The sequence below is a fragment of the Bubalus bubalis genome, chromosome 17 (genome assembly GCF_019923935.1).
Source record: "Bubalus bubalis isolate 160015118507 breed Murrah chromosome 17, NDDB_SH_1, whole genome shotgun sequence".
In the NCBI taxonomy this organism is placed as follows: Eukaryota; Metazoa; Chordata; class Mammalia; order Artiodactyla; family Bovidae; genus Bubalus; species Bubalus bubalis.
This window is the reverse complement of record NC_059173.1, coordinates 55,759,882-55,784,383: the sequence shown is the minus strand read 5'-3', so window position 1 is coordinate 55,784,383 and position 24,502 is coordinate 55,759,882. Positions and strand designations below refer to the sequence as shown.

At 40.4% G+C, this 24,502-nt stretch overlaps 1 long non-coding RNA gene across 1 annotated transcript; it reads right to left on the bottom strand.

The window, feature by feature from the left end:
* Positions 1-23,393: 23,393 nt before the first annotated feature.
* On the bottom strand, positions 23,394-24,186 carry LOC123330067. The gene is made up of 2 exons (XR_006545775.1): positions 23,695-24,186; positions 23,394-23,423 (listed from the first exon to the last, which is right to left on the bottom strand). It is a non-coding gene; the product is annotated as an uncharacterized LOC123330067 (long non-coding RNA).
* Positions 24,187-24,502: the final 316 nt, after the last annotated feature.

Here is a 24,502-nt window from a genome sequence, read left to right as displayed (position 1 = left end):
ATATTCATTGGAAGGACTGATGCTGAAGCTGAAACTCCAATACTTTGGCCACCTGATATGAAGAACTGACTCATTGGAAAAGACCCTGATGCTGGGAAAAATTGAAGGCAGGAGAAGAAGGGGATGATAGAAGATGAGGTAGTTGGATGGCATCACCGACTGGATGGACATGAGTTTGAGCAAGCTCTGGGAGTTGGTGATGGACAGGGAAGCCTGGCGTGCTGCAGTCCATGGGGTCGCAGAGAGTTGGACACAACTGAGCGACTGCACTGAACTGAACAGAGAAGGAGGTGCATTCTAATGTTTGAGAGAAGGTCACCACCAAGAATGCAGCTTCAGACCTATGCGTGTCAGTTGATCAGTCGTTTTGACTCTTTGTGACCTCATGGATGATAGCCTGCCAGGCTCCTGTGTCCATGGAATTCTCTAGGCAAGAATACTCGAGTGGGTTGCCATTCCTTTCTCCAGGGGATCTTAACAATCCAGGGATCAAACTTGGGTCTCCTGCATTGCAGGAAGATTCTTAACCATGTGAGCCACCAGGGAATAAAGCAAATTATAAAGGATTAAGCAGAATCTCAGGTTAGAATCCATTGTGGACTCTCTTGTACCTATTCAAAAACCATTTCTATCTTTTTTTTTAAGGTACAATCTGTTTGTAGGGCATATATTAATTCAACCTTAAAAATTAATTCCAATATACATTGTGCGTGTGTGTGTGTGTGTTAGTTGCTCAGTCATGTCTGACTCTCTGTGACCCCATGGACTGTAGCCCACCAGGCTCCTCTGTCCATGGAATTCTCCAGGCAAGCATACTGGAGTGGGTTGCCATTTCCTTCTCCACCAATATGCATTATAAAGATAAAGACAAATTACTGTTTGATTCCCCTTATACGAGGTACCTAGAATAGTCAAATTCATAGAGTCAGAAGTACATTAGTGGATGCCAGGGGCCAAAGAGTTGGATGGAGTGGGGAAGGGGAAAGAAAGAGTTAGTGTTTAATGGGGATAGAATTTCAGTTTAAAGCGAAGTTGCTCAGTCGTGTCCGACTCTTTGCGATCCCATGGATTGTAGTCTACCAGGCTTCTCTGTCCATGGGATTTTCCAGGCAAGGGTACTGGAGTGGGTTGCCATTTCCTTCTCCAGGGGATCTTCCTGACCCAGGGATCAAACCCAGGTCTCCTGCATTGCAGGCAGATACTTTACCATCTGAGCCACCAGGGAAGACCAGAACTTCAGTTCAGGCAGATGAAAAATTCAGGAGATGTATGATGGCAAGAGTTGCACAATAATGTGAATGTGCTTAGTGGCATTGGACAAGGAAATGGCCACCCACTCCAGGATTCTTGCCTGGAGAATCCCATGGACAGAGGAGCCTGGCAGGCTACAGTCTATGAGGTCGCAAGAGTCGGACACAACTTGGTGACTAAAGCACCACCTCCATCACTTAGTGCCACTGAACTGCACACTTGTTGTTCAGTCGCTCAGTCAGTCGTGTCTGACTCTGCAAACACATGGGCTGCAGCACGCCAGGCTTCCTTGTCCTTCACCATCTCCCGGAGTCTGCTCAAACTCATGTCCATTGAATCTGTGATGCTATCAACCATCTCATCCTCTGTCATCCCCTTCTCCTCCTGCCTTCAAGCTTTCCCAGTTAAATATGGTTAAAATAGTATGTTTTGTATTAAGTGACTTTTACAACAATAAAAAAAGCATTAGGAAACATTTCCAACCCCATTCTCCATTGTCTGTTACTTACTAAAATGATTGGACAACCTAATAATCATTTTTCCCCCCAGCATGAGTAGTCATTAGTCATGTAACCCAGTTCTGGCCAGTGAAATGTAAGGGGAGGCATAGACGCAGGAAGTTGATGAGCAAGGCTTCTCCCTCCTAAGAGAATGGGAGTGGGCTGTAATTCCCTGCTACTTGCCCCTGATCCTGGGGGTGGGAACAGAGGCTTCTGGGAATTACATCAGTCCCCTGACAGCCAGGTGGGTAGGGCCATGACAATCACAGAGACCCCCAATGCCAAAGTCCTGACTTGGTGAGCCACCAAGGGGACATCAGCAACAACCACCATCCTGATTTCTTGTAACATGAGAAGAATCATCTCCTCCTGTTTAAACAACTGTTAGATCACCTGGTATTTAGAGCCCAGTGTATTTTAAATAGATATGCCATTGTTTGAGATATCTGTGACTAAAAGAAAAAAGACAAACTGGAAAGTCACCAGAGGGGACAGTACAGCCAAGGCCAGGTTTCTGGCTTTGTTGACTCAGCTGTGTTGCTTCCCAGGAAAGAGTATCCATGTATGTATCCGAATTGCATAACCTGAAATTCCTGATCAGTTGAGCAAACTGGGTAGTGGATTTTGTTGTATTTTGTCATACTAATAGGAGATCTTCTGGCTCGAGAGTAGTTGGTACTAATTCATCCATCTCTTCTTTCCCCCTGGGCTCCATGAGACATAAGATTGTAACAGCAGCTAGAAGGCTCTGGCCTGACAGCTAACGTGCATTTAGAGATTATAAGGACAGACTTACCACCTGTAGCCACCTGCAAGCAAAAAGAAAACCAGTCTCCCCAGATGCCATAAAATTGTACTGTAGGGTGGTGAAAAGTGACCACGTCCCTTAATAAAATACATGTGTGTTTCAACAGTTGTGAAAGAACACTGCCCTAGCAGGGAACACCCCATAAACACGGGGTTATTTGTAAAAATAAATTTCACCTTGAAAGAGAATATGGAATGTTTACACATTCAAATGACTCTTCTCTTTGCAAAACATATCACTATTGAACTCCTTTAAATATTAAATCCCCTTGGCAATGAAGAAAGAACTACGAAATTGTTCATCTAAACTGGTGAGAGATAATGCTGATCAAAGTTTAATTAGAACTGAAGACAAAGAAACTCACGAATTCCAATATGAGAAAATGAGGCAATATTAACTGATTTATTCTCTGATGAAATATGGACTGGCTGTCTACCATCTGGTGCCACTCTGTCCGGATGTGGCACCTGCTTTGCTACAGGATATGGCCCCATATGGGAGGAAAAACTTGAAACAGGATATCTTAATGTGTAATTATACATCATATTCCTTCACATATACATGGGTTTCTACACATATGTTTCTCTAAAGAAAAGGAGTATGGTATCAAAAGAGAAAACTGTTTTTTTTTTTTTTAAATTCTAACTTCAAGATCAAATAAGTTTTCCTGGAGAAAGTGATATTGAGCTTACATCTGAAAAATTAGTAGGTGTTAGTCTAGGTAGAATTATTCAGCTTTGTGGGACACATAACACATAATGACAATAATACATAATTGAACCCAAAAAAATTAAAACTTGACATTAAGAAGCAGTTGGAGAACCTAAATTTGCATCCATGTGAATCCCGTCTGTCCTGGCTTTTGTCAGTACAGGTTCAAAGCTTTGTCTCTCCATCATTCTCTTGCCATCTGCACTCTCCCCCACCCCCTCTCAACCCCAGGAACTCATCTTCTTCAAGCTAAAGATGGCCAGTGAATAACAGGTGGGCCTCTCTGCTCATAATTTGGAGCTATTGAGAAGCAGCCCTGCTTGCTTGGCCTGAAATTCCTGTATAAATTGTCCTTTCTGACACATTTCTCACATGGAAAAAAAATAAAGAAAATGTAAGAGAAAATTACCTTCTTTGAATCTGAAGTACAAAGATTGCTCTTTTACTCCTCATTTAGGAAATTCTCATTTTAAACCTGGATTTAGCTACAGACCTCAAATTAGGTAAAGAACCTCCAATATGCTAGCATGGTTAATTCAGCTCTGTAGAAAATCCTATGTGCATGAGCACTCTTATGTATTATCTTCTCTCTCTCTCTCTCTCTCTCTCTCTCTCTCTCACACACACACACACAAACACACACATACACACAAAGAGACACACAGCAGTTTCAACAGACACTGAGAAAATATTCTAGGTTTCAGCCCTAATTCTCCCCAAATAAAGAAATCTCATTCCAGACCCTCCACAAAGAGAATTTCTACAATATTCTTAATGTTACAAATACTCTAGAATTTTTATTAAAACTTAAGGTGTTGGGGGCAGGAGGAGAAGGGGATGACAGAGGATGAGATGGCTGGATGGCATCACCAACTCGATGGACATGAGTTTGAGTAAATTCTGGGAGTTGGTGATGGACAGGGAGGCCTGGCGTGCTGCGATTCATGGGGTCGCAGAGTTGGACACGACTGAGCAACTGAACTGAACCGAACTGAAAGATGTTTTGCTTATTTCCTTTTAATCAGATGACCAGGTTTGTCAGTTCTATAGATATTTGGGGACAAAATATTGCAGTGTAATTTGAAAGCATAAAGTTCTCATTTCCTCCTAAAACTTTACTTATCACATTTGCTTTATATTTATTGTTTATTCAGCACCATAACAGTGTGATCTTTATGATATCTTTATGACAAAAAGAACATAAAAGTAAATAAAAACAAACAAAAAACTCTTTTCTCTGAAGCAGTTATCAGCAAACACCTTTGATCTCCCCAAGGTATCAGTTCAATTTGCTGAGCAGTTAAGATGATAAAGCACCAAGTCTCTTAATTTATTCTGTTCCATTAATTTTATTCCACAATGTCAGAGAAAATACAACAAGAACTGGGTGTGAGGAATAATATACCCAGGAAAGAGAATGCCAGGGCATGCATCTAGATTGTGGAAATTCTCTCAAAGAAAAATTCATTTCTTAGGAGAGTTTGGCATGCCAGGACAATGCAATGCCCTATGCCACAATATCTGCCCTGATATTAATTTACATTTGAAGCTATATCATGAGTGGGGTAGGGGTTATGGAGATCAAGGTTACATGCCCACACCAATGTTCCTACTCTGTAAATCTGCCTTGCTGCCTGACCCTACAATCCTCAGTAGAAACATGGACTTGGGTTTAGGACATATCAGAATGGAGCAGCAAAGATCCAAGCAGCAAAGATTTCTCGACAGTGGGTTCACTGGAGAGAATTAGAGAATTAGAAATACATTTTAAAGAGAACATTGTAACCCTCATTTTTATAGGATTGTGCACTTCAAAAGTTCAGGATACTCCTCTTTTGTGGCATTATTAGTTTCAGATATAACTATAGATTATTACTAACGATATTGTAGAATTAAACTTTTTCTATGTTGAATTTTTTATTAATCCTTGACTTCAAATAAAACCAGCAGACATGAGCATGTTCAGTAGAGATGCTGGAAAAAAAAAAAATAAGAAGCTCTGAGCTAGTGACATAACATCTTAAGAACACAAGGCATTGAGTGAGCTGGTCTTCATTGGTGGCTCAGTGGTAAAGAATCACCTGCCGATGTGGGAGATGCAGGTTCGACCCCTGGGTTAGGAAGATCCCTTGGGGAAAGAAACAACAATCCCACTCCAGTATTCTTGCCTGGGAAATCCCACGGACAGAGGAGCCTGGTGGGCTACAGTCCATGGGGTCACAAAAGAGATGGACACGACTCAGTGACTCAAGAATAGTAAGTGAGCTATTTTGCTTATCAGAATAAAAGATGATGAAAGAGTTATAAAATAGATTCCTTGAAGATACTAAAAATATAACCATAGTCTTGTGTGGTGGTGAAGATTCTTTTTGTTAATAATCAGATTTTTTGCTTTGTGCTTTCCTGTTAAATTAAACCTTTAAATTGTAGCTTGCTTATGAGTAAACATAAGCAAAGCAGTACTGCCAATGACTGGATGGAAAAGATAGTCTAATTCTGAGGTTCAATATTTCAAAGTTCATTTTTGCAACAGACCAAGCCATGGACTTGAATTTAGCTTTTCCTGGTTACAAGAACGACAGACTGAGTGGGGTCAGCCTCAACTCTTTTGCTTTATCTCTCAGCTGGTACGAAGTTCAAGTGGGAAGCAGAGTTGCAATATATTAGGTTCTCTTAAACCCAGCAGTGATTACTACCAAAGAATTTTAGAAATAGCCTAGAATCTGAACTTAGCCTTGGATACTGTGACTGCTGGCAACACTCTCTCGACACCCTGCTTTAGTTTCCTCCCACTTTCCATTATCTGAAATTATCCTGTTAACTGATTCTTGATCATATCTTTACTTGATAATTTTCTCTTTCCTCTCACTAGAACTCAAGATCCATGAGAGTGGGGACCGTTTTTGTTCATTTTCCCCCTCCATGTTTTCCCAAGAACAGTGCCTGGCAAAATAATTATAAAGTTCAATCAGTTTCTGCTTCGTGGAGAGATTAACCCATTTACTAAGTTTGCACAGCTAGTATGTAAAATTCCAGCAATCTGACTCCAGACTAAACTCTATTGCATGAAGACTAATGTTGTCATTCAAGAAAACTCTTAGCAGGTGATTGAAAAGGACTTGGGGCTATTGGGCTACCCCCTGCTAAAAGCTGTATTTCAGAGACATTGCTTATAACTGCTTGATTTGGAGGTTCAAGGTTTTTTTTTTTTCTCTTATTGGTTACCAGGGAGCCATTGAGACAACTTAGATTGCAGATTCCAGAATGAAAAAGCTGTCCTTAGAATCAAATGCTCTGATTCTTCTACCTCCTACAATCCACTTATGATTCTAGGATTAGGACAGTTGCAAGTAACAGAAAAAACTCAAAAAACAGTGGCTTAAACAAAATGTATTTCTCTCTTAAGAAAAGAGGAGGATCAGAGCTTTCACGACACTCCACGGTGTTGACACTTGGACCTCCGTATCTTATTTCTCTGTTGCCCTTGGTCCCACTCCTTTGGTTCTGGATGGTATTGTCTACTTTATAGACAGGGAGATGGAGGAAGGACACAGAAGAGAGACCCAAACAATACAGGTAGCTGTTCAGTATAGAAGGGAATGAGGACTGGTCTCAGACGCTTCCGTGTAAATCCTTGTGCCCAGAATTTACTCAGATGTCCACACCTAGCTTCCAGGAAGGATAAAAAAAAAATGCCATTGTATTCTGGGCTGCATGTGCCCAGATCACAATCTGTTTATTACTGAAGAGTAACAAGACCAGAGTCAGCTAGCATGTTGCCACAGAAACATGTCCAAAATGGAATGCTAGGTAAGAAAAAAAATTGTTGAAGACTAGCGAAGAAGCAAGTTATAGAAGAAATCATATCATATATGATTCCTTTTCAGCATAGCACACACATCTACACATACACTCGCAGGGACACATCCACAAAGCCTCAGCTGTGTACTCGGAAAATCACAGGAAAAGATCTGGGAAAATTAACACCAAAGGGAAAAGGGTGGTTGCCTCTGGGGAGAGAAATGGGATGAGATTTGGGGATTTTGAAAGCCAACTTTCACTTTTTACTCTAAATGTTACTAAACTGTTGAAGTTTTTATATTGAGACTACATTTATTCTTTGTGTTAACTAGAATCTTAGAGAAATAAAGATACCACAAAACTCAAAGAGAGGAATTGTACTTTGTGTGTAATTAAAGAATTATATATTGTGTGTAAGCACAGTATGTCATAGAATGCTTAGGCACCAGAAGATTCTGACAGCCATCTACCAGCTGTGTCAACTTAGTCAATTTCCATGAACTCACTCTTCCTCGGTTTTCTCCTCGGTAAAATGGACCAAACAACATGCATTTTGCTGGGTTACTGCAGGGAATATTTGAAATGATGTTTGTAAAGCACTCAGTGCTTAACTCTTTTTGCTTATCTATGTATTCAAAAATTTATAGTAAATATACAGCATTATATAATGAAAATAAATAAATGTGTAACCAAACATTTATAAAAGTCATCCAATATAAAACAGGTATGTAAGCAATCACTGCAAGTGACAAGCAGTAACTGATCAAGGCATCAAGAGTTAGTGGAGAGTAAGGGAAAGCCTTGTAAGAGAAATTGGGCCATTGTAGACAAACAGCCAACATCTCGAACAAAGCAAATAGTCATTGATTGTCACAAGGCAATGAGCTGATTGAGGTGGCTTTTCTCTTGGAAACCATGAGCTCAGCAACATTTTGCTTCAAAGTAAAATAAATATCCTGGTTTTCATAAATCCAGCTTTTGATCCCGGTTTAACTAATGCCCAAATGAGTATGGTTATCTTAGACTTGAAGGAAGGCAGCTCCAATCCTGGAAGTTCACCTGGGTGGCTTGGCATCCCAGGCACAGAGCTCACTAGCTGGAGGGGGTGGAGTTGGATCACATCACATCCAGGGGATAGGTTTTAAGGTCAACCGGTGAGTCCATAATATCGTCTCTTTTTCTTTTTTTCTTTGGTTTTGTTGCGTGGCTTGTGGGATCTTAGTTCCCTGACCAGGGATTGAACCCATGCCCCTTCAGTGGAAGTTCAGAGTCCTAACCACTGAACCACCAGGGAAGTCTTTATAACCCTGTAACACCCTTTTAACCACTCACAGAGCATAGGAATCACTGCATGTGATTGAAGGTGACGTAATAGATTCAAGTATTGGCCCCAGAATTTTCACCTCTATCCTCATCCACACTTGTGCAATCTCAGTGTGGAGAGGATGTTTCTCTGCCTCTTCACTTTTGTAACTTGCTTTGCCTATGAAATAGAGACAGAAGTGACCGTACCTGTTCCAATTCTAGGTCTTAAGAGATCTCACGAGTTTCTACTTGCTCTCTCACACCTCTGCCATCACCATGAGAAGCCCATGCTAGCTCAGGGTCCCAGGAGAAAGTAAGAAGTATCTTACAGAGCTGATCAGCAAACCCATGAGAGGAGAAAAAAAAAGCCTATTATTATATGCCACCGAGATTTTACAGTTCTTTGCTAGAAATCATTGTGGCTATAGCTAATTAAAACATTGCTCTTATTCAGTTCAGTTCAGTTCATTTCAGTCGCTCAGTCGTGTCTGACTCTTTGCGACCCCATGAATTGCAGCACTCCAGGCCTCCCTGTCCATCACCAACTCCCGGAGTTCACTCGGACTCACGTCCATCGAGTCAGTGATGCCATCCAGCCATCTAAATAGGTATAAAATAGTGAATGCAGTATTATGCAGTGTATAAGAGCGTATGGGCTTCCCCTGTGGCTCAGTGGTAAAGAATCCAACTGCGATGCAGAAGATACAAGAGATGCAGTTTCGATCCCTGGGTCAGGAAGATCCCCTGGAGAAGGAAATGGCAACCCACTCCAGTATTCTTGCCTGGAGAATCCCATGGACAGAGGAGCCTGGTGGGCTACAGTCTACAGGGTCGCAGAGAGTCGGACATGACTGAAGCGACTGAGCACGCATGCACTAAGAGAATAAAATGAAAATATAATTTAAGTATTTTAACTCACTCTAATCAGGGCTAGATGATCACAGTAAAAGAGGCACCTAGGCAGGACAGGAACCATACCCACCAGTGACAAGCTTTACAGAGGGCATTGAGATCTGTCTGAAACCTGAAGAAAATGACTGGCTCTAAAGTATGGGGGGAAAGGTTAACAGTATTTAATTGACTATCTACAAAATAAAACTTGCTGCCAACTAGTCAATAGCACTTTGGTTTTGGGGGGGTTTTGTTTCTTTTTTTTTTAGTTACGTGTCAGTTGTATTTAATAGGGGATGTGGATACATTTTAAGAAGTTTGATTTAAGGTGGAATAGAGTCTCAAAAGTCACCGTCTCTTCATGTGCTCAGAGAAGGTCTTAAAGCAGTCCTAAGAGGCACAGGAAAACAGATTAATTGAGGGAAGCGCAGACTTGGTTCTCCCATACCCTCACTCATGGGCAAGCAGTGAGAATTCCTACTCCTTCCACCCCACCCCACACTTTTCTTTCTCCAGACACATTTTACTGAGTTCACTGATAAGGAGATTCCACTGTAAGGGTCAGTTTTCACGTAGACCACCATGAAGAAGGAAATCTCTCCCAGGAAACATCTTTGCTAGTGGAAAGAGCACTGGAAGCATAGGATCTGTGGTTGAGTCCCGGTGCTAACACTGAGCAGGACCCCCTTCTCCCAGGACTACCCTAGGTGTCCTGGAGGGAAGGCGGTGGTGTTCTCCTGTAAGCCTCCCTCCCACAAACCAGTCTTCCCAGGCATGTATTGAAAGTGCTTTCTCCTTGCTTCCTACATAGACTGTGTGTACTTGTCATGATACTTACACAACTATATTAAAATTGCATTTTTGCCCATTTGTTTCTTTCAGAAGACCCTTGCTTTCTTGAAGAAGGATTATATCTTATTCTTTGTATTCTCAGGCTTCCCTGGTGGCTCGGATGGTAAAGAATCCACCTGCAATGCAGGAAACCTGGGTTCAGTCCCTGAGTCAGAAAGATCCCCTGGAGAAGGGAATGGCTACCCACTCCACTATTCTTACCTGGAAAATCCCATGGACAGAGGAGCCTGTTGAGCTCCAGTCCATGGGGTCACAAAGAGCTGGACACGACTGAGTGATTGACATTTTCACTACTTGTCACGTTTTCTTCGTATTCTCAGCTTCTAACACAATGGTTGGTATGTAACATCCATTAAGTGTTTCAGGCAAAAAAAAAAGTCTTGATGCTTCATATCTTGGGCATAAACTTATCCAACTGGGTGGAGAGAGTCAGAGTGGAGACATTGCTATCATTTTGACAGTGCCACCTAACAATCAAGTTTTAGCAAGAATGAATGTTCGATTATTCTCTGGAACACTCTGAAGCCAGTTGACATACGAGGCAATTTGTCATTTGTTTCCTGTGGCCATTTCCAAAATGAGATTATGTACTGACTGTTCCAATATGCCTGTATGGAAAGTGAAAGTCACTCAGTCATGTCGACTCTTTATGACCCCATGGACTATACAGTCCATGGAATTCTCCAGGCCAGAATACTGGAGTGGGTAGCCTTTCCCTTCTCCAGAGGATCTTCCCAACCCAGGAATAGAACCCAGGTCTCCCACATTGCAGACAGATTCTTTATCAGCTGAGCCACAAGCCTGTATGGAAGATACTCAATATTCCCACCATAATGGAGATACAATTTTAGAAATCAAAATAAAAGTTATTACTTATCTTAGGAAAAAATGAGTTATTTTTTACTGCTTTAATCATAGACTCTCCTTTGCAAAGGCAGAAAAAATAATCTTTATAGGTTTCACTTTCCTAAGTGAAGAAGAGGCACTGTATCACAATAGTAGAAATAACAAGTTTGAATTAAGGGAGTTCCTTTTTTGTTCAAACTGATGTGTAAAAATGGATTCTGACAGCTCTGATAATCTAGAGGCAACCTTCAGCCCATCAAGCATTATATGGTGATTTATGTCACAATAAAAAATCCTCTACCGGTGTCCTAAGACATGAAGTAAATGTCTTATATATGATAAAGTTCCTCAAAATAACTGAGAATTTACAGGCTACTTGGTCCAAAGTGCAGTCATCAATGTAGTGCATATCATCTGACTTATAACTGTTACAAATATTTATAATAATGGAATATACTGTTTAACACAATGAAGCCTGAAAAGGCTCATTAACTCTAAATTTGATTCGGTAACTCCATTCCTTCTCATTTGCAGATTCAAGATTCTGTAGTTCTGTAACATTAGTTTAATTATATGAGCTGTGAACCATCCCTAAATCTAGATTCATGTTTAGTTTAGTGAAAAATAAATATTAATGTTGAGACTCTTATTTCTAAATGTTTTTCTGAAGAAATTCACACATCTCCTATATTTTTCTTCTTTGGATTTCTAGACTACAGCACATATGCAAAGTTGTAGAATCATAGAAATTCAATTGAGGACTTTGGTGGTAACAGAGATTAGAAACATGTGTTGAATGAGTCAAGACAATGATAAGCTAAATAGTTCTTGTATAGGCACCAGAACAATAATTACCTTTATAATTGTCAAAAAGGAAAGAATGGCAAGTATTACAACAAAACGGAGGTTAGACCTAAAAGATGAAAATGGATAGAATAATTATCAGAGACTTGAATTTATAACTTAGGTAAAGTAGATCCAAACCTGAATAGATCTCTCACAGGAAGATGAGAATATTGTCATACAGGAGCAAATGTACTTCAAAATGTGTCTTGCTCACTCTGGTTCTCTCATGAATCCCAGGCCAGACATCCTCCTTTAAAATTTAACATTAACCTTTTTACTGTGATTCTTGGATGTTTTCCTGCTGCTCAACGAGTGTTTTATTTCTCCTTCCTAAATGAATTACTCTGAATCTTTACCAAGTTATAGCCATCTAAAAATTACCTAAGAAATATTTACTGAGAAATTTATTTAATTCTGTTTTCCCATGGGGAGATACGTATTTAGATTATTTGTAAAGCTTTACAATTATTCTTATTCTTCTTTGCAAAGACATCTCATACAATTAAATGACACTTGGATAAGATTCGGTAGGATACCCACCAGCATTTTTCCCCTAGTGCAGATTTCTGATTCATCCAGTCCTTTCCTTCCATCACGCTTCCTTTCTTCTATACCCGTTGTTGTGGCAGTTGATATGCCTTAGCCAAATAATCCATGACAGGTTTCAGATTTCCTCTTTCTTGTCTTATGATGTGTCCTGGCTAGTGAGTATAAAACAGTGGTTTTTCAAATTTCAGCAACCATCATAATGAAAACACAGATTCCTGGACCAGCTCCGTAGGTCTGGGGTGGGCCTGTAACAAGGGGCCAGGTGGCGGTGCTGCTGCTGATCTGGAATCCAGCATCCAGAATCAAAGCTGTAAAACATTAAGAAACAAGGCAAATACACCACCCAGGATTGCTGTGAAGTTCTCCCAATTAGTGCAGATTGTAACAGATGAAAGAAAGCTTGGGAGTTAAAAACCAACTACTGGTGTTTGACTGTGTCTGAAATGTCAAGTAAACCAATCAGAAATAAGTAAGATAGAATTGGAATAAAATTCAAAGACTGAAGACTCAAAAACATTAAGAGGTCTTGGAATTTCTGAAGCTGCCATCAAAGCTCCCCTCAACCAGGGTGTCTGCCACCTTGACACCCCCAAATATAGGATATCTACTTTTTTCTACTCACTTTTCAGACTTATTTTTATTTGACTTATTTTGACTTGACATTTCTAGAGTGCTATGCTAGAAGGTCAAGTTCTTTTCCTAGATGTGTTGGTTCTTTTCTTTTTTTTAAATTTCCCAGGTATAGCTCAAAAATATTAAAACTCTATTCCCATAATTAATGTTGCTTTCCCCAGTGTGCACAGCTTTACTAGAATGATTTGTTGTCAAATCTTTATGAGTTAGGACTTCCCTGGTGATCCAGTGGTTAATTAAGACTTTGCTTTCCAATGTAGGGGGTTCGGGTTTGATCCCTGGTTGGGGAGCTAAATCCCTCATGTTTTGGGACCAAAAAACCAAAACATAAAATAGAAGTAATATTGTAACAAATTCAATAAAGACTTTAAAAATGGTCCACATCAAAAAAAGAAAAAGAAACAAAAATCCATGTAAATCTTTCTCCCTCACATTCTTCTGCTAAGTCACTTAAGTCATGTCCGACTCTGTGCGACCCCATAGATGGCAGCCCACGAGGCTCCCCTGTCCCTGAGATTCCCCAGGCAAGAACACTGGAGTGGGCTGCCATTTCCTTCTCCAATGCATGAAAGTGAAAAGTGAAAGTGAAGTCGCTGAGTCTTGTCCGACTCTTAACGACCCCATGGACTGCAGCCCACCAGGCTCCTCCGTCCATGGGATTTTCCAGGCAAGAGTGCTAGAGTGGGGTGCCATTGCTTTCTCCAACACATTTTTCTATCCCTATTCAAAGCCAAAAGTGTGGAGTCTTCATAAATTTCTCTCCTCTACTCTTTGGGCCAATGCCCAGATAGTTAATGACTCTTATTAGCAAACAGAAGGTAAAATGTCATCTGTCCAGAAATAAAGGCAAAATCATAGTTTTTCTTGAATTATAGGTGCCTCTGCTGCCCATTGGACTTCCCTGGTGGCTCAGATGGTAAAGTGTCTGCCTACAATGTGAGAGACCCGGGTTCGCTTCCTGGGTCTAGAAGATCCCCTGGAGAAGGAAATGGCAACCCACTCCAGTACTCTTGCCTGGAAAATCCCATGGATGGAGGATCCTGGTAGGCTACAGTTCATGGGGCCATAAAGAGTCAGACATGACTGAGCGACTTCACTTTACTGCTGCACATTGGAGAAGGAAATGGCAACAACATGCATTCCAGTATTCTTGCATGGAGAATCCCCTGGACAGAGGATCCTAGTGAGCTAGTCCATAGGCTTGCAAAGAGTTGGGTATGACTAAAGCAACTTAGCATTGCTGCCCATAGGGTCCCTAAGAGTTGGACATGACCTAGAGACTGAACAACAACAATTGTCCCCATGTATGTCCCAGGTTACACATCTGAGAAAATGATGTGTCTAAAAAAAGATCTAGGAATATAACCAATGAATTACAGCATTGCTTACAATACTAAAAATTGAAAACAAGCAAAATATCCATCAAGGTGGCTTCAGTCTGAAGGCTCCACAGCCCCCTAAATCTTGATAGAATCCACATGAAAAGTGAAAAAAGTAAGGAGAGAAGGCTTGCGATCTAAAGCAGGGAATGGCAAACTGTGGTCCATGAACCAAATCTGGTCTACTGCCTGTTTGGGTGCATATTAGAAGTTGCATCGAAAATGTGTATAGCTGTGAGTTTTTCAATTTTTAAAATGGTTGGAAGAAAAAAAAATCAATATGTGAGAGGTTTTTCATGATGTGTGAAAATAAGAAATTCACATTTCAGTATTCATAAACAAGCCATTATTGGAACACAGTCCCAGTCATTCATTCATGTTTTGTCCAGAGCTGCTTTTTCACCACAATGACAGAGTTGAGAAGTTTCAACAGAGACCCAGGATGACCCATCAAGCCTTATTTTTCCTTATCTGGCCCTTTTCCCTTTATGCTGACCTTCAGTCAAAGATGCAGAAACAGCTTGTTAAACAAAATACCAACTTTTAAAAAACTTTTTATTTTATACTGAGGTATAGCTGATTCACAATGTTGTGTTAACTTCAGGTTTACAACAAGTGGATTCAGTTATACATTCACATGTATCTGTTCTTTTTCAAATTCTTTGCTCTTGAACTCCCCTCCACGTCACTGTGCTGTCCAAGCTCCAGCTGGGTGCTGTTGCTTGAAGCATTTACCACACTGATTTGACTGAGGAACCCTCCTTTCTGTGGAACGCCTCATACGGTACACATTTTAAAAAACACCGGTTTGGGAAATGCTGTTCTTGAGCACAGGCCTTCAGTGTGTGGATGCAAATTAAGAAAAAGAAATAAATTGGAGAGAATGGATCCATGTATATGTGTAGCTGAGTCCCTTCACCATTCACCTGAAACTATCACATCATTGTTTGTTAATTGCTTATGAAATAAATGAAAGTATTAGTCCCTCGGCCATCTCATGTGAAGAGTTGACTCATTGGAAAAGACTCTGATGCTGGGAGGGATTGGGGGCAAGAGGAAAAAGGGACGACAGAGGATGAGATGGCTGGATGGCATCACTGACTTGATGGACGTGAGTCTGAGTGAACTCCGGGAGTTGGTGATGGACAGGGAGGCCTGGTGTGCTGCGATTCATGGGGTTGCAAAGAGTTGGACACGACTGAGCAACTGATCTGATCTGATCTGATTAGTCCCTCAGTCAGCTCCTACTCTTCACACTCCCATGGGCTGTGGGAGTCCATGGGGCTCCTCTGTCCATGAGATTCTCCAGGCCAGAATACTGGAGTGGGTAGCCATTCCCTTCTCCAGGGGAGCTTCCTGACCCAGGGATCTAACCCAAGTCTCCTGCATTACAGGCAGATTCTTTACCATCTGAGCCATAGGCTACACCCCAATGCAAAATAAAAAGTTTTAAAAGGCAAAAAATAAAAATAAAATTAAAAAGGAATGAAGAGCTAATGATGAAATTTCAGTTATCTGTGAATGCATTGCAAACATCTTCCAGTGTAAAAGAAATTTGAGTTCTAAATGTCTTTCAGATTACATCAGTGGGAAGTATGGACGACTCTTCCTTGGGAATATAACTATGGGGGAAAAATCAACTTTGAGGAAAGAACCTTTTTTGTTGACAAAATAATAACACCATCTTTGTATTATTAAAAAAAATGGTAATTCTAATATGGGGAAATGTCACAGAAAAAAATGGCTATGTTGGCTCAGCAGAATGTTTGGTAAATGTTAACGCTAAAAACACTAAGCATGAGCTATGTGTAACTGTAATTCCTAAAGCCTCTGGAAGTCAGTAAATGTTACATAACAACCACCATCATCATTTCACTAGGGATTTAAAAACAGGATCAGTCTGTTCTTGCTGAAAGAATAAAAAATTCTCCTTTTGTGAAATAATAGTGACCTCCAGTGGCTGTCTTATTATAGCACTTTACATTTTCTCAAACGCTGCTTAAAAAAAATTACAGAAATGATACAAAAAGATAAAATCTTTTCCAGATTTTAAACATTTATCTTTTCATTTCACACGTTTAGGTTGACTGTGTCTGGTTGTCAGCACTGTTCTGAGCATCAGGAGAGAAAAGCATGGGCTCAGAGTCCGAAGACAGAGCCTTGGGCACATGCGATGACCTCAAAGCTGTCTGACTCTGGACAAGGTCCCTTTGGACTTCCCTGAGCCTTGGCCTTCTCCCAGTGCTGTTCTGAGTAACAGTGAAAGCATACGTAGAAACACTCTTTATACTGTAGTGCTCCTTGCAGAGAAATGGTACTATGTCATGTATGTTTCCTTCTTTAGAGTTTTTGAAACATATCAAGAAGGTCAAGCCATATGAGGTTGATATAGGAATGGGCAACCTTCCATTCAGACCCAAGAACAGAAGAAATAAATTGCCCTCTGGAAGCTAAAACATGAAATCAACTTCAAAGAGACCAGGAGAAAGAAATGTGAAGTTCTCCAAGTGTATGGTGATTTCATGAGGTGGACACCATTGGTTGCCGCTTCCTTCCCTGTTCTCTCTTACCAGAAGAGCCTTAGTTTCATTTTGGGGTTCACCCTCCCATGTTTTATAAATCACTAGGAGCTAAGTCGATCATACTTTTATTCTCTTTCCCAGTGACCGGATTTGGCCACGGTTATATGACCCAGCCAGCTCGATAGGATCCAAATTCTTCCTGGGGGCAGTAGCATGCACAGCCATGCTGTTATTCTTGCTATGGAAAAAATATTTACAGACGGTAACCTCCCTCCAGCCCCTGTTTTGAGGGGGTATGATCATGTCTGCACGGGATACCTGGCGCTTCGGCAGCTGTCTGTGGCTGTGGGAGGAGATACTGGTGGTGCCCTGCAGGCAGCAGAGCAGAGATGCAGAAATTACCTGAATCCTTAAAAACAGTGTTGCACTGTGGGTTTTGCCAGTCTTAGAATTGCCTACCTGTGTATTTGTAATGTGAGAGATGAAGCCCATTGCCTTTAAGGACATATTTAGTTGGAAATTTTGTTACTTGTAGTGGAAGGTAGCCTTACACATTCCATGAGGTGTTGTCACTCTCAAGGCCTCTAAGCTTGGAAATGTCTGGGCCTTGATGAATTCCTTTTTAAAAATCATCTACAGCATATGAAGACTCCTGAAAGTCCCTTGGACAGCAAGGACATCAAACCAGTCAATCTTATGGGAGATCAACTCTGAATATTCACTGGAAGGACTGAGGCTGAAGCTGAAGCTCCAGTATTTTGGTCATCTGATGCGAACAGCTGACTCATTGGAAAAGTCCCTGATGCTGGGAAAGATTGAGGGCAGAAGGAGAAGAGGGCATCAGAGGATGAGATGGCTGGATGGCATCACCAATGCAATGAACATGAACTTGGGCAAACTCTGGGAGATGGTGAGGGACAGGGAGGTCTGGAGTGTTGCAGGCCATGGGGTCGCAAAGAGCTGGACATGACCGGGCAACTGAACAACAACAGCTTATGTTCATAGAGTTATAATTAAATATAATGTATACCATAATTTTCATATTAGTGAAACAACTGGGTTTCAGACTAAAGAGAAATCTTTACAAAGGAGAAGATATTGGTATCTGATGATGCAACTGACATTGTATCATTGGATTTAATTACTTAAAGGATCAATTTACAAAATAAGCAACAGCTCATACAGCCTAGTATCAGAAAAACAAATAACTCTACTAAAAATGGGCAGAAGACCTTCATAGAGATTCCTCCAAAGAAGACATACAGATGGCCAATGGGCACATGAAAAGATGCTCAGCATCGCTAGTTCTCAGAGAAAAGCAAATCAAAACTACAATGAGGTTATTACCTCATACCAGTCAGAATGGCCATTATCAAAAAGTCTACAAATAAGTACTGGAGAGGGCTTCCTAGGTGGCAGTAGTGGTAAAGAACCAGCCTGCCAAAGCAGAAGATGTAAGAGACACAGGTTCCATCCCTGGGTTGGGAAGATCCCCTGTAGGAGGGCATGACAACCCATTCCAGTATTCTTGCCTGGGGAATCCCATGGAACAAGGAGTGTAGTGGGCTGTACTCCATAAGGGTCACAAAGAGTTGGACATGACTGAAGTGACTTAGCACGCACGCAAGTACTGGAGAGGGTGTGGAGAAAAGTGAACCCTCCTAGTCTTTTGGAGTAAATACAAATTGATACAGTTACTCTAGGGAACAGTATAGAGGCTCCTTTAAAAAACTAAAAATAGAGTTACCATATGATCCAGCAAGCCCACTCCTGGGCATATAGCCAGGAAAGATGAAAAATCTAATTTGAAAAGATACATGTACCCCAATGTTCATAGCAGCATTATTTACAATAACCAAGACACGGAAGAAATCTAAGTATCCATTGGATAAAGAAGATGTTCTTTGTATATACAATGGAATATTACTCAGCCATAAAAAAGAATGAAATAATGTCATTTGCAGCAATATGGATGGACCTAGAGATCATCATACTAAATGAAATAAGCCAGATGGAGAAAGACATATATCACTTATATGTGGAACCTAAAGTGTGATACAAATGAATTTATTTACAAAACAGGAATAGACTCACACATACAGAAAACAAACTAATGATTACCAAAGGGGAAAAGGAGGAGGATAAATTAGGAGTTTAGGTTTAACAGATACATACTATTATATATAAAACAGATGAACAAGAACCTCCAAATAGGACAGGGAACCATATTCAATACCTTGTTGAATGGAAAACAATTTGAAAAAGAATATATAGAGATATAACTGAATCACTTTACTGTACACCTGAAACTAACACCATGTTGTAAATCAACTATACTTCAATTTATTAATATATAAATGTACGTATATGGGCTTCCCAGGGGGCTCCAGTGGTAAAGAACCTGCCTGCCAATGCAGGAGACATAAGAGATGCAGGTTCGATCTCTGAGTTGGGAAGATCCCCTGGAGGAGGGCCTGGCAACCCACTCTAGGATTCTTGCCTGGAGAAGCCCACGAACAAAGAGCCTGTTGGGCTACAGTCCATAGGGTCAGACATGATTGAAGCTGCTTAGCACACACGCACATATATATATATATATATATGCATATATACATATATATATTTGATACATATATGTGTGTGTGTGTGTGTGTGTATATATATATATATATATATATATTTGATGAATATGATACCGCCCAGTATTTGTTTTTGTGAAAAAGCACACAGTTCCTATCTCCTGTCACTATGTACCAGGAATAATGGTAGTTTCCACCTTCAGGTTCATTGAGAGGATTAAATGAGAAACTGAATCTGAAATTTAGGTTCTCACTAAGTCATGGTTTCCTTCTATTCCTCATCCCTACCCATCAAACCTCCTGCACAGCTCACATTCTCACACAAGCTCTTCCCAAATTAAACTTATCTGTTAATTTAGGTCCTCTTTGCAGTCAAGACTGTGGTCTGAGTTTTATCTACAACTGCTAAGTTTTCTGCTGCATCTGGGCATATTCTTGTCTCTAGATACTCACCAGGATTGCAAGGAGGTCAGGAAGGCAAAGATGTTGGCCTTCCTTATTTGTGAGTATGTGCATTCTCTGACTCTTCTCAACCCTTTCCCAGTCCCCCCGTATTTATCTTTCTGACCTAAACATAGCCGTTACCCAATAATTGATGAGAACTGCCTGTTTTAGCAATCCTCCTGACATAACAGTGCTGAGCTCCACAGACAAGTTGAGAAAGGGCAAAATGACCTTGCTTTTTAATATGCAGGCTGTGAAGTTCCTTTTTAGCTTTTTAAAAGCTACTTCCTCTCCTGGAGTGGGGAGGACTGTATTGCTTCTAAGGCAAGAACGAAAGTTGGAATTTGGCCAGAGAACTGATGGTACTATCACTGGGTCCCAGAGGCCAGCGCTATGTCAACAATGAAAGCAGAGCTTCCCCTGTCACATACTTGCTGGACATTCTTGAAATGACTAATTTAATAGCAAAGATTTAATAAGTGCCTTTTATATGCCTGGCACCGTTCTAAGTGCTTTTACGTTGAATAATTTAATCATGGTTTTTGCACTTAACAATCACAGCAAACTGAGGAGGTGGGTATAATGATGGTCTCTGTTTTCCACGTGGGGAAACAGAGGCACAGAGAGATGGAGAAGCCTGCAGATGACCAATAAGTGGCAGATGTGGGATTCAACCCCGGGCGACCACCCTCATGAGCGTGCTCTGTCACCCATGCATTACACCATGTGTGTGCACATGGCCGCCACTCCTCCACTTAGCCATTGACATGTTCACTAGGCATGCATGCGCTCCTCCTGTGTACAAGGAGCCAGGGGGCTGAAGACACCTTAGACATCATTCCTGCTTTAAGGAACACCACAATAAAGTTGTGAAACATATAGAGAAACAGGTAATGGAGACCCTACATCCCTCGGAACTGTTTTTAACCTGCTACATCATCCACCCGTCCACTATCTTCCACTATCTTCTATTTCATAGGACAAGGCTCAACTGAACATTTTTTTGCCACTATTGCCTTGCTGTGTGTATGAGTTTGCTAGGATTGCCATAACAGAGACTTCATGCCTGCTAAGTTGCTTCGGTCATGTCTGACTCTTTGAGACCATATGGACTATAGCCAGCCAGGCTCCTCTGTCCATGGGATTTTCCAGGCAAGAACACTGGAGTGGGTTGCCATTTCCTTCTCCAATGCATGAAAGTGAAAAGAGAAAGTGAAGTCGCTCAGTCGTGCCCGACTGTTCGCGACCCCATGGACTGCAGCCTACCGGGCTCCTCCCTCCATGGGATTTTCCAGGCAAGAGTACTGGAGTGGGATGCCAGTGCCTTCTCCGTCACAGAGACTAGGTCGCTTTAAACAACAGAAGTTTATTTTCTTGCAGTTCTGGGAGCTAGAAGTTCAGGTTTCGAGTGTCAGCCAGCTTAGTTTCTTCTGAGGACTCTTTCTCTTTAGCATTGTAGATGGCCATTGTCGCCGTGTATCTTCAGTTGTCTTCTCTCAATATGTATCTATGTCCAAAAGTGCTCTTCTTAGAAGGACATGAGTAGAACTGGGTTAGGGCTCATTCTAAAGACCTCATTTTAACCTAATCACCTCTGTAAAGGCCCTTCCTCCAAATACAGTCACATTCTTAGGTACCTGAGTTAGGACTCCAATATGTGAACTTGAGGGGGACATGATTCAACCCATTTCAATGTATTAACTCCTCCTCCCTAACAACTTCTCCAGAAAGTACTTTGACATCTTTAACAACTGTGAACTTCCAGCACTCAGAAGAATTAAAAACCTTTCTCCGCTTGAGGCAGGGAAAGAAGAACATAATTATGTGTATTGCAAGCAAAGTGTATAATTATGATGTTGTGAATGATTCCTAGGGGCAAGCCTTTGGTTATTCAAAAACACTGCCTGGAATTGTTTTCACAGGCTAATTTAACCTTCTCCTCATCACAAGATATTACATATATGTGTACCATGAAGTGAAGTTTATCCTAATAACAAGGTCAAACTTCCTTTCATATCTCCCAGAAGTGGTTAGTATATCCTAAACATCTTTTGGGGCAGGAAAAAATTAAGAGTTGGTCCTAAGCAGATAAAGTAAACAAAAGGGTGGGAAGTCTTCCTAAATAATTCATGGTTAGACCCATTATCCACTTTAGTGAATCAGGGGCAGTGAATTTCACCTTTTTAATACAAAGAAATAATAAAATTATAATTTTACAATAGTTATTACAGCTATTATTGCAAATAATAATAAACATATATAAATATAAAATATAGGCCAATGTATAACATAATACAATTAATCAAATATGTAATCTGTAGATAATATATAACATATGTTATAATAAAAAAGTGGATGGCAGCTTGTAATTTGCAGTGTGTTAAAGTGACAATGTCATGTCAAAATTTGAAATAATATTCAGATATTCCATGTTCATTTTTCAAGAGGGTAGACTATTCCTTTCCAGCACTAATATTTAGCTGTATTCATCTCAAAACTTAATGCCTTTAAAAAGAAACTCTCATTTTTAAAAATATGACTGGAAAAAATTCCACAGTGTCGATGTTTAATCCACTCTCCAGGTAATATAACTGAATTCTTTAATGAATTGCATCCTGGCATTGTCTTACCCACTGAAGAATCCCTGTGGTATAATGTTTATATAATTCCCTAATAAAAATTCACAGCTCACACCTTCATGTATTTCTGATGATTCATAGCAACATGTCCCAAATTGCTTAAGAGGGATTAATAGATTGCTTAAAAGCCATTGTAAGTGAAAATGACAATTTTATCACTGTGACTAAAGTAAATATTTTCTTTGGACATAAATGAATGATTTGTAAAAAAACACAAGGTAGGCTTACATCATGCATTTTCCCCAAGAATTCAGTATTTTCCATTAATATCTACCTGTTAAATCCATTAGAACAGCTTTTCATTTCTAAATGAAAGTTAAAGCTGGTATACTGAAGATATTTTCCATGAAGAACTTTAGTTTATCATAGGAACACATTTCCTTCCTTGAGGAATTTCAAATTGTTTGTAAATACAAATGTTGTAAGAATTAAGAACATCATTTCCTTGCCCATAAAATCCAGAAAACTTGGCAAACAAGGAATCATAGAATTTTTTTTAATCTCCCATAATGCCAGAATTGTTCTATTCTATTTTAAGATCAAGTGTTAGAATCGATAATATTTAAGTTACCTCCTAATTTTAATATTTTTGCAATTTTCTGATTCTTCCAGACCACTATAAACCTGGCTAGAATAGTGTTTTTCAAAGAGTATGTGCATGCAGTTGCTCAATCATATCCAGCTCTTTACAGCCCCATGGACTGTAGCCTGTCAGGCTCCTCTGCTCATGGGATTTTCCAGGCAAGAAAAATGGAACAGGTTGCCTTCTCCTACTCTGGGGATCTTCCTGTCCAGGGATCGAACGTATGTCTCTTGTGTCTTCTGCATTGGCAGGCAGATTCTTTACCACTGAGTCATCTGGGAAGCCTGTATTTCAAACAGTAAAGTATAATTATAATGTAAACCTCTTTTAAGGAAAAACATTTCTTTAGCTCCCGATGTTGACTTAAATTACTTAAATAGATTCAAGCATAAAACTAGTTTTATTCTTACAATTCTTATACAACTATTAAAAACAAACTTACTAAGTCAAGTAATACAAAAAATTAACTTAAAATAACTGATCAATTCATTCATTCCAGAATTGTTTATTAGGTGTGTTCTACACTCAAGGAACTAATCCAGGAGCTAGACTTACCACAGTAAAGAGTATAGATGAAAATCCTCGCCTTTCCATAATTTATTCTAATAGGGGAAAGAGAGAGCAAGAAGGGCAACAAAGTCAACTACATACTACGTTAAAAGGAAATTGGTTGGGGAAAAAAGAGTAGGACAGGAAGTGGATAAGAGGAGTGTCTGTTTTTAGCAGAGTGATCAAGGAAGCAAAGATTTGAACAAGGCTGGGAGGAGGTGAGGGGGTGAGCCATGTGGATAGGCCATTCTCAAAGCTTTGCTTTTTGCCCTAAATGAAGTGATATGCCACTAGGGGCTTTTGAGCAGAGGATTGACTCCACCTGACTTGTGTTTAACAGGATTGCTCAGGCAGCTGTGGAAGTGAAACTAGGCTGAATAAAGGGTTTCCACGTGGATCATTTTCCTAGAGACACACTCCTGGATTCTCACATCCCCCTTCCTCTCATTGATGAGATTGGGAGAATCAGGAAGGTTTAATCAACAATTTTCTCCTCTCTGTCTAGAATCTGCCCTCCAGAGAGGGTACACTCTGAGCCTCTCTCAGCTGTACAAAAGCTTAGAGAGGCAGGTTATACCTTGCACAGAGCTTCTGTTGTTTTTAGGGGTGAGTCTGCTTCATTTCAGGGAATGGCACACCACTCCAGTATTCTTGCCTGGGAAATCCCATGGACAGAGGAGCCTGGTGGGCTACAGTCCATGGGGTTACAAAGAGTCAGACATGACTGAGTGATTGAGCGCTTACGCGCGCACACAGAAACACACACACACACACACACACACACACATACACACTGCTTCATTCAGGAAGGAAA